A 14395-nucleotide genomic window follows, 5' to 3' on the forward strand; every position below is an offset into this window, starting at 1 on the left:
ATATTAACTAAAAGTACACCAAATAAATTTTATATACTGTAAATAAATTATCAAAAATTACAGTAAATATATATTACATACTGTACATAAAATATCAAAAAGTACACCAAATATGTGTTATATATACTGTAAATAAACTATCAAAACTACACTAATTATATTTAATATACTGTACATAAAATATCAAAAATTACACCAAATATATATTATTTACTGTAAAGAAAATACCAAAAAGTACAGTAAATATATATTACACACCCTATGTAAAATATCACAAACTACACCAAATATATATTATATGATTTACATAAAATAACAAAAGGACACCAAATATATCTTATATACTGAACATGAAATATCAAAATGTACAGTAAATATATTTCATATATTGTACATATAATATTAACTAAAAGTACACCAAATACATTTTATATACTGTAAATAAAATATCAAAATATACAGTAAATATATATTACATTCTCTACATAAAATATCAAAAAGTACACCAAATTTGTGTTTTATATACTGGAAATAAACTATCAAAGACTATAGTAATTATATTTAATATACTGTACATAAAATATCAAAAATTACACCAAATGTATATTATTTACTGTAAATAAAATATCAAAAATTACAGTAAATATATATTACACACCCTATGTAAAATATCAAAAACTACACCAAATATCTATTATAAAATTCACATAAAATATGAAAAGGACACCAAATATTTATTATATACTGTACATAAAATATCAAATAGTACAGTAAATATATTTCATATAGTGTACATATAATATTAACTAAAAGTACACCAAATACATTTCATATACTGTAAATAAAATATCAAAAAGTACAGTAAATATATATTACATACTGTACATAAAATATCAAAAAGTACACCAAATATGTGTTATATATACTGTGAATAAACTATCAAATATACAGTAATTATATATAATATACTGTACAAAAAATATCAAAAATTACACCAAATGTATATTATATACTGTAAATAAAATATCAAAAAGTACAGTAAATATATAAGGCATACCCTATGTAAAATATCAAAAACTACACAAAATATATATTATATAATTTACATAAAATATCAAAAGGACACCAAATATATATTCTATACTGTACACAAAATATCAAAAAGTACAGTAAATATATTTCATATATCTTACATATAATATTAACTAAAAGTACACCAAATGCATTTTATATACTGTAAATAAAATATCAAAAAGTACAGTAAAAATATATTACATACTGTACATAAAATATCAAAAAGTACACCAAATATGTGTTATATATACTGTAAATATCAAAAACTACAGTAATCATATTCAATGTACTGTATATAAAATATCAAAAATTACACCAAATATAAATTAAATACTGTAAATAAAATATCAAAAAGGACAGTAAATATATACTACACACCCTATGTAAAATATCAAAAATTACACCAAATATATATTATATAATTTACATAGAATATAAAAAGGACACCAAATATATCTTATATATTGTACATAAAATATCAAAAAGTACAGTATATATATTTCATACATTGTACATATATTATTAACTAAAAGTACACCAAATACATTTTGTATACTGAAAATAAAATATCAAAAATACAGTAAATCTATATTACCTACTGTACATAAAATATCAAAAAGTACACCAAATATGTGTTATATATACTGTAAATAAACTATCAAAAACTACAGTAATTATATTTAATATACTGTACATAAAATATCAAAAATTACACCAAAGGAATGTTATTTACTGTAAATAAAATATCAAAAAGTACAGTAAATATATCTTACACTCCCTATGTAAAATATCACAATCTACACCAAATATATATTATATAATTTACATAAAATATCAAAAGGACACCAAATATATCTTATATAGTGTACATAAAATATCAAAATGTACAGTAAATATATTTCCTATATTGTACATATAATATTAACTGAAAGTACACCAAATACATTTAATATACTGTAAATAAAATATCAAAAATACAGTAAATATATATTACATACTGTACATAAAATATCAAAAAGTACACCAAATATGTGTAATATATACTGTAAATAAACTATCAAAACTACACTAATTATATTTAATATACTGTACATAAAATATCAAAAATTACACCAAATATATATTATTTACTGTAAAGAAAATACCAAAAAGTACAGTAAATATATATTACACACCCTATGTAAAATATCACAAACTACACCAAATATATATTATATAATTTACATAAAATATCAAAAGGACACCAAATATACCTTATATACTGAACATGAAATATCAAAATGTACAGTAAATATATTTCATATATTGTACATATAATATTAACTAAAAGTACACCAAATACATTTTATATACTGTAAATAAAATATCAAAAGTACAGTACATATATATTACATTCAGTACATAAAATATCAAAAAGTACACCAAATATGTGTTATATATACTGTAAAAAAACTATCAAAAACTGCAGTAATTATATTTAATGTACTGTACATAAAATATCAAAAATTACACCAAATGTATATTATTTACTGTAAATAAAATATCAAAAAGTTCAGTAAATATATCTTACACACCCTATGTAAAATATCACAAAGTACACCAAATATATATTATATAAATTACATAAAATATCAAAAGGACACCAAATATACCTTATATACTGAACATGAAATATCAAAATGTACAGTAAATATATTTCATATATTGTCCATATAATATTAACTAAAAGTACACCAAATACATTTTATATACTGTAAATAAAATATCAAAAGTACAGTAAGTATATCATACATTCTGTACATAAAATATCAAAAAGTACACCAAATATGTGTTATATATACTGTAAATAAACTATCAAAAACTGCAGTAATTATGTTTAATATACTGTACATAAAATATCAAAAATTACACCAAATGTATATTATTTACTGTAAATAAAATATCAAAAAGTACAGTAAATATATCTTACACACCCTATGTAAAATATCACAATCTACACCAAATATATATTATATAATTTACATAAAATATCAAAAGGACACCAAATATATCTTATATACTGTACATAAAATATCAAAACTACAGTAAATAGATTTCATATATTGTACATATAATGTTAACTAAAAGTACACCAAATACATTTTATATACTGTAAATAAAATATCAAAAAGTACAGTAAATATATATTACACACCCTATGTAAAATATCACAAACTTCACCAAATATATATTATATAATTTACATAAAATATCAAAAGGACACCAAATATATCTTCTATACTGTACATAAAATATCAAAATGTACAGTAAATATATTTCATATATTGTATATATAATATTAACTAAAAGTACACCAAATACATTTTATATACTGTAAATAAATTATCAAAAATTACAGTAAATATATATTACATACTGTACATAAAATATCAAAAAGTACACCAAATATGTGTTATATATACTGTAAATAAACTATCAAAACTACACTAATTATATTTAATATACTGTACATAAAATATCAAAAATTACACCAAATATATATTATTTACTGTAAAGAAAATACCAAAAATACAGTAAATATATATTACACACCCTATGTAAAATATCACAAACTACACCAAATATATATTATATAATTTACATAAAATATCAAAAGGACACCAAATATATCTTATATACTGAACATGAAATATCAAAATGTACAGTAAATATATTTCATATATTGTACATATAATATTAACTAAAAGGACACCAAATACATTTTATATACTGTAAATTAAATATCAAAATGTACAGTAAATATATATTACATTCTGTTCATAAAATATCAAAAAGTACAACAAATTTGTGTTTTACATACTGTAAATAAACTATCAAAAACTGCAGTAATTATATTTAATATACTGTACATAAAATATCAAAAATTAAACCAAATGTATATTATTTACTGTAAATAAAATATCAAAAAGTACAGTAAATATATCTTACACACCCTATGTAAAATATCACAAAGTACACCAAATATATATTATATAATTTACATAAAATATCAAAAGGACACCAAATATACATTATATATTGAACATGAAATATCAAAATGTACAGTAAATATATTTCATATATTGTACATATAATATTAACTAAAAGTACACCAAATACATTTTATATACTGTAAATAAAATATCAGAATGTACAGTAAATATACATTCTGTACATAAAATATCAAAAAGTACACCAAATATGTGTTATATATACTGTAAATAAACTATCAAAAACTGCAGTAATTATGTTTAATATACTGTACATAAAATATCAAAAATTACACCAAATGTATATTATTTACTGTAAATAAAATATCAAAAAGTACAGTAAATATATCTTACACACCCTATGTAAAATATCACAATCTACACCAAATATATATTATATAATTTACATAAAATATCAAAAGGACACCAAATATATCTTATATACTGTACATAAAATATCAAAATTACAGTAAATAGATTTCATGTATTGTACATATAATGTTAACTAAAAGTACACCAAATACATTTTATATACTGTAAATAAAATATCAAAAAGTACAGTAAATATATATTACACACCCTATGTAAAATATCACAAACTTCACCAAATATATATTATATAATTTACATAAAATATCAAAAGGACACCAAATATATCTTCTATACTGTACATAAAATATCAAAATATACAGTAAATATATTTCATATATTGTATATATAATATTAACTAAAAGTACTCCAAATACATTTTATATACTGTAAATAAATTATCAAAAATTACAGTAAATATATATTACATACTGTACATAAAATATCAAAAAGTACACCAAATATGTGTTATATATACTGTAAATAAACTATCAAAACTACACTAATTATATTTAATATACTGTACATAAAATATCAAAAATTACACCAAATATATATTATTTACTGTAAAGAAAATATCAAAAAGTACAGTAAATATATATTACACACCCTATGTAAAATATCACAAACTACACCAAATATATATTATATAATTTACATAAAATATCAAAAGGACACCAAATATATCTTATATACTGAACATGAAATATCAAAATGTACAGTAAATATATTTCATATATTGTACATATAATATTAACTAAAAGTACACCAAATACATTTTATATACTGTAAATTAAATATCAAAATGTACAGTAAATATATATTACATTCTGTTCATAAAATATCAAATAGTACAACAAATTTGTGTTTTATATACTGTAAATAAACTATCAAAAACTGCAGTAATTATATTTAATATACTGTACATAAAATATCAAAAATTAAACCAAATGTATATTATTTACTGTAAATAAAATATCAAAAAGTACAGTAAATATATCTTACACACCCTATGTAAAATATCACAATCTACACCAAATATATATTATATAATTTACATTAAATATCAAAAGGACACCAAATATATCTTATATACTGTACATAAAATATCAAAATTACAGTAAATATATTTCATATATTGTACATATAATGTTAACTAAAAGTACACCAAATATATTTTATATAGTGTAAATAAAATGCCAAAATGTACAGTAAATATATATTACACACCCTATGTAAAATATCACAATCTACACCAAATTTATATTATGCAATTTACATAAAATATCAAAAGGACACCATATATACCTTATATGCTGAACATAAAATATCAAAATGTACCGTATATATATTTCATATATTGTACATATAATATTAACTAAAAGTACACCAAATACATTTTATATACTGTAAATAAAATATCAAATAGTAGAGTAAATATATATTACATACTGTACATAAAATATCAAAAAGTACACCAAATATGTGTAATATATACTGTAAATAAACTATCAAATCCACAGTAATTATATATAATATACTGTACATAAAATATCAAAAATTACACCAAATGTATATTATTTACTGTAAATAAAATATCAAAAAGTACAGTAAATATATCTTACACACCCTATGTAAAGTATCACAATCTACACCAAATATATATTATATAATTTACATAAAATATCAAAAGGACACCAAATATACCTTATATACTGAACATGAAATATCAAAATGTACAGTAAATATATTTCCTATATTGTACATATAATATTAACTAAAAGTACACCAAATACATTTTATATACTGTAAATAAAATATTTAAAAAAGTTCAGTAAATATATATTACATTCTGTACATAAAATATCAAAAAGTACACCAAATATGTGTTATATATACTGTAAATAAACTATCAAAAACTGCAGTAATTATGTTTAATATACTGTACATAAAATATCAAAAATTACACCAAATGTATATTATTTACTGTAAATAAAATATCAAAAAGTACAGTAAATATATCTTACACACCCTATGTAAAATATCACAATCTACACCAAATATATATTATATAATTTACATAAAATATCAAAAGGACACCAAATATATCTTATATACTGTACATAAAATATCAAAATTACAGTAAATATATTTCATATATTGTACATATAATGTTAACTAAAAGTAGACCAAATAGATTTTATATACTGTAAATAAAATATCAAAAAGTACAGTAAATATATATTACACACCCTATGTAAAATATCACAAACTTCACCAAATATATATTATATAATTTACATAAAATATCAAAAGGACATCAAATATATCTTCTATACTGTACATAAAATATCAAAAGGTACAGTAAATATATTTCATATATTGTATATATAATATTAACTAAAAGTACACCAAATAAATTTTATATACTGTAAATAAATTATCAAAAATTACAGTAAATATATATTACATACTGTACATAAAATATCAAAAAGTACACCAAATATGTGTTATATATACTGTAAATAAACTATCAAAACTACACTAATTATATTTAATATACTGTACATAAAATATCAAAAATTACACCAAATATATATTATTTACTGTAAAGAAAATACCAAAAAGTACAGTAAATATATATTACACACCCTATGTAAAATATCACAAACTACACCAAATATATATTATATGATTTACATAAAATATCAAAAGGACACCAAATATATCTTATATACTGAACATGAAATATCAAAATGTACAGTAAATATATTTCATATATTGTACATATAATATTAACTAAAAGTACACCAAATACATTTTATATACTGTAAATAAAATATCAAAATGTACAGTAAATATATATTACATTCTGTACATAAAATATCAAAAAGTACACCAATTTGTGTTTTATATACTGTAAATAAACTATCAAAAACTGCAGTAATTATATTTAATATACTGTACATAAAATATCAAAAATTAAACCAAATGTATATTATTTACTGTAAATAAAATATCAAAAAGTACAGTAAATATATCTTACACACCCTATGTAAAATATCACAAAGTACACCAAATATATATTATATAATTTACATAAAATGTCAAAAGGACACCAAATATACCTTATATACTGAACATGAAATATCAAAATGTACAGTAAATATATTTCATATATTGTACATATAATATTAACTAAAAGTACACCAAATACATTTTATATACTGTAAATAAAATATCAAAAGTACAGTAAATATATCATACATTCTGTACATAAAATATCAAAAAGTACACCAAATATGTGTTATATATACTGTAAATAAGCTATCAAAAACTGCAGTAATTATGTTTAATATACTGTACATAAAATATCAAAAATTACACCAAATGTATATTATTTACTGTAAATAAAATATCAAAAAGTACAGTAAATATATCTTACACACCCTATGTAAAATATCACAATCTACACCAAATATATATTATATAATTTACATAAAATATCAAAAGGACACCAAATATATCTTATATACTGTACATAAAATATCAAAATTACAGTAAACAGATTTCATATATTGTACATATAATGTTAACTAAAAGTACACCAAATACATTTTATATACTGTAAATAAAATATCAAAAAGTACAGTAAATATATATTACACACCCTATGTAAAATATCACAAACTTCACCAAATATATATTATATAATTTACATAAAATACCAAAGGGCACCAAATATATCTTCTATACTGTACATAAAATATCAAAATATACAGTAAATATATTTCATATATTGTATATATAATATTAACTAAAAGTACTCCAAATACATTTTATATACTGTAAATAAATTATCAAAAATTACAGTAAATATATATTACATACTGTACATAAAATATCAAAAAGTACACCAAATATGTGTTATATATACTGTAAATAAACTATCAAAACTACACTAATTATATTTAATATACTGTACATAAAATATCAAAAATTACACCAAATATATAATATTTACTGTAAAGAAAATACCAAAAAGTACAGTAAATATATATTACACACCCTATGTAAAATATCACAAACTACACCAAATATATATTATATAATTTACATAATATATCAAAAGGACACCAAATATATCTTATATACTGAACATGAAATATCAAAATGTACAGTAAATATATTTCATATATTGTACATATAATATTAACAAAAAGTACACCAAATACATTTTATATACTGTAAATTAAATATCAAAATGTACAGTAAATATATATTACATTCTGTTCATAAAATATCAAATAGTACAACAAATTTGTGTTTTATATACTGTAAATAAACTATCAAAAACTGCAGTAATTATATTTAATATACTGTACATAAAATATCAAAAATTAAACAAAATGTATATTATTTACTGTAAATAAAATATCAAAAAGTACAGTAAATATATCTTACACACCCTATGTAAAATATCACAATCTACACCAAATATATATTATATAATTTACATTAAATATCAAAAGGACACCAAATATATCTTATATACTGTACATAAAATATCAAAATTACAGTAAATATATTTCATATATTGTACATATAATGTTAACTAAAAGTACACCAAATATATTTTATATAGTGTAAATAAAATGCCAAAATGTACAGTAAATATATATTACACACCCTATGTAAAATATCACAATCTACACCAAATTTATATTATGCAATTTACATAAAATATCAAAAGGACACCATATATACCTTATATGCTGAACATAAAATATCAAAATGTACCGTATATATATTTCATATATTGTACATATAATATTAACTAAAAGTACACCAAATACATTTTATATACTGTAAATAAAATATCAAATAGTAGAGTAAATATATATTACATACTGTACATAAAATATCAAAAAGTACACCAAATATGTGTAATATATACTGTAAATAAACTATCAAATCCACAGTAATTATATATAATATACTGTACATAAAATATCAAAAATTACACCAAATGTATATTATTTACTGTAAATAAAATATCAAAAAGTACAGTAAATATATCTTACACACCCTATGTAAAGTATCACAATCTACACCAAATATATATTATATAATTTACATAAAATATCAAAAGGACACCAAATATACCTTATATACTGAACATGAAATATCAAAATGTACAGTAAATATATTTCCCATATTGTACATATAATATTAACTAAAAGTACACCAAATACATTTTATATACTGTAAATAAAATATTAAAAAAAGTTCAGTAAATATATATTACATTCTGTACATAAAATATCAAAAAGTACACCAAATATGTGTTATATATACTGTAAATAAACTATCAAAAACTGCAGTAATTATGTTTAATATACTGTACATAAAATATCAAAAATTACACCAAATGTATATTATTTACTGTAAATAAAATATCAAAAAGTACAGTAAATATATCTTACACACCCTATGTAAAATATCACAATCTACACCAAATATATATTATATAATTTACATAAAATATCAAAAGGACACCAAATATATCTTATATACTGTACATAAAATATCAAAATTACAGTAAATAGATTTCATATATTGTACATATAATGTTAACTAAAAGTACACCAAATACATTTTATATACTGTAAATAAAATATCAAAAAGTACAGTAAATATATATTACACACCCTATGTAAAATATCACAAACTTCACCAAATATATATTATATAATTTACATAAAATATCAAAAGGACATCAAATATATCTTCTATACTGTACATAAAATATGAAAAGGTACAGTAAATATATTTCATATATTGTATATATAATATTAACTAAAAGTACACCAAATAAATTTTATATACTGTAAATAAATTATCAAAAATTACAGTAAATATATATTACATACTGTACATAAAATATCAAAAAGTACACCAAATATGTGTTATATATACTGTAAATAAACTATCAAAACTACACTAATTATATTTAATATACTGTACATAAAATATCAAAAATTACACCAAATATATATTATTTACTGTAAAGAAAATACCAAAATGTACAGTAAATATATATTACACACCCTATGTAAAATATCACAAACTACACCAAATATATATTATATGATTTACATAAGATATCAAAAGGACACCAAATATATCTTATATACTGAACATGAAATATCAAAATGTACAGTAAATATATTTCATATATTGTACATATAATATTAACTAAAAGTACACCAAATACATTTTATATACTGTAAATAAAATATCAAAATGTACAGTAAATATATATTACATTCTGTACATAAAATATCAAAAAGTACACCAAATTTGTGTTTTATATACTGTAAATAAACTATCAAAAACTGCAGTAATTATATTTAATATACTGTACATAAAATATCAAAAATTAAACCAAATGTATATTATTTACTGTAAATAAAATATCAAAAAGTACAGTAAATATATCTTACACACCCTATGTAAAATATCACAAAGTACACCAAATATATATTATATAATTTACATAAAATGTCAAAAGGACACCAAATATACCTTATATACTGAACATGAAATATCAAAATGTACAGTAAATATATTTCATATATTGTACATATAATATTAACTAAAAGTACACCAAATACATTTTATATACTGTAAATAAAATATCAAAAGTACAGTAAATATATCATACATTCTGTACATAAAATATCAAAAAGTACACCAAATATGTGTTATATATACTGTAAATAAACTATCAAAAACTGCAGTAATTATGTTTAATATACTGTACATAAAATATCAAAAATTACACCAAATGTATATTATTTACTGTAAATAAAATATCAAAAAGTACAGTAAATATATCTTACACACCCTATGTAAAATATCACAATCTACACCAAATATATATTATATAATTTACATAAAATATCAAAAGGACACCAAATATATCTTATATACTGTACATAAAATATCAAAATTACAGTAAACAGATTTCATATATTGTACATATAATGTTAACTAAAAGTACACCAAATACATTTTATATACTGTAAATAAAATATCAAAAAGTACAGTAAATATATATTACACACCCTATGTAAAATATCACAAACTTCACCAAGTATATATTATATAATTTACAAAAAATATCAAAAGGACACCAAATATATCTTCTATACTGTACATAAAATATCAAAATATACAGTAAATATATTTCATATATTGTATATATAATATTAACTAAAAGTACTCCAAATACATTTTATATACTGTAAATAAATTATCAAAAATTACAGTAAATATATATTACATACTGTACATAAAATATCAAAAAGTACACCAAATATGTGTTATATATACTGTAAATAAACTATCAAAACTACACTAATTATATTTAATATACTGTACATAAAATATCAAAAATTACACCAAATATATAATATTTACTGTAAAGAAATTACCAAAAAGTACAGTAAATATATATTACACACCCTATGTAAAATATCACAAACTACACCAAATATATATTATATAATTTACATAATATATCAAAAGGACACCAAATATATCTTATATACTGAACATGAAATATCAAAATGTACAGTAAATATATTTCATATATTGTACATATAATATTAACAAAAAGTACACCAAATACATTTTATATACTGTAAATTAAATATCAAAATGTACAGTAAATATATATTACATTCTGTTCATAAAATATCAAATAGTACAACAAATTTGTGTTTTATATACTGTAAATAAACTATCAAAAACTGCAGTAATTATATTTAATATACTGTACATAAAATATCAAAAATTAAACCAAATGTATATTATTTACTGTAAATAAAATATCAAAAAGTACAGTAAATATATCTTACACACCCTATGTAAAATATCACAATCTACACCAAATATATATTATATAATTTACATTAAATATCAAAAGGACACCAAATATATCTTATATACTGTACATAAAATATCAAAATTACAGTAAATATATTTCATATATTGTACATATAATGTTAACTAAAAGTACACCAAATATATTTTATATAGTGTAAATAAAATGCCAAAATGTACAGTAAATATATATTACACACCCTATGTAAAATATCACAATCTACACCAAATTTATATTATGCAATTTACATAAAATATCAAAAGGACACCATATATACCTTATATGCTGAACATAAAATATCAAAATGTACCGTATATATATTTCATATATTGTACATATAATATTAACTAAAAGTACACCAAATACATTTTATATACTCTAAATAAAATATCAAATAGTAGAGTAAATATATATTACATACTGTACATAAAATATCAAAAAGTACACCAAATATGTGTAATATATACTGTAAATAAACTATCAAATCCACAGTAATTATATATAATATACTGTACATAAAATATCAAAAATTACACCAAATGTATATTATTTACTGTAAATAAAATATCAAAAAGTACAGTAAATATATCTTACACACCCTATGTAAAGTATCACAATCTACACCAAATATATATTATATAATTTACATAAAATATCAAAAGGACACCAAATATACCTTATATACTGAACATGAAATATCAAAATGTACAGTAAATATATTTCCTATATTGTACATATAATATTAACTAAAAGTACACCAAATACATTTTATATACTGTAAATAAAATATTTAAAAAAGTTCAGTAAATATATATTACATTCTGTACATAAAATATCAAAAAGTACACCAAATATGTGTTATATATACTGTAAATAAACTATCAAAAACTGCAGTAATTATGTTTAATATACTGTACATAAAATATCAAAAATTACACCAAATGTATATTATTTACTGTAAATAAAATATCAAAAAGTACAGTAAATATATCTTACACACCCTATGTAAAATATCACAATCTACACCAAATATATATTATATAATTTACATAAAATATCAAAAGGACACCAAATATATCTTATATACTGTACATAAAATATCAAAATTACAGTAAATAGATTTCATATATTGTACATATAATGTTAACTAAAAGTAGACCAAATAGATTTTATATACTGTAAATAAAATATCAAAAAGTACAGTAAATATATATTACACACCCTATGTAAAATATCACAAACTTCACCAAATATATATTATATAATTTACATAAAATATCAAAAGGACATCAAATATATCTTCTATACTGTACATAAAATATCAAAAGGTACAGTAAATATATTTCATATATTGTATATATAATATTAACTAAAAGTACACCAAATAAATTTTATATACTGTAAATAAATTATCAAAAATTACAGTAAATATATATTACATACTGTACATAAAATATCAAAAAGTACACCAAATATGTGTTATATATACTGTAAATAAACTATCAAAACTACACTAATTATATTTAATATACTGTACATAAAATATCAAAAATTACACCAAATATATATTATTTACTGTAAAGAAAATACCAAAAAGTACAGTAAATATATATTACACACCCTATGTAAAATATCACAAACTACACCAAATATATATTATATGATTTACATAAAATATCAAAAGGACACCAAATATATCTTATATACTGAACATGAAGTATCAAAATGTACAGTAAATATATTTCATATATTGTACATATAATATTAACTAAAAGTACACCAAATACATTTTATATACTGTAAATAAAATATCAAAATGTACAGTAAATATATATTACATTCTGTACATAAAATATCAAAAAGTACACCAAATTTGTGTTTTATATACTGTAAATAAACTATCAAAAACTGCAGTAATTATATTTAATATACTGTACATAAAATATCAAAAATTAAACCAAATGTATATTAT

The sequence above is a fragment of the Pan paniscus genome, chromosome 22 (assembly GCF_029289425.2).
Source record: "Pan paniscus chromosome 22, NHGRI_mPanPan1-v2.0_pri, whole genome shotgun sequence".
NCBI lineage: Eukaryota > Metazoa > Chordata > Mammalia > Primates > Hominidae > Pan > Pan paniscus.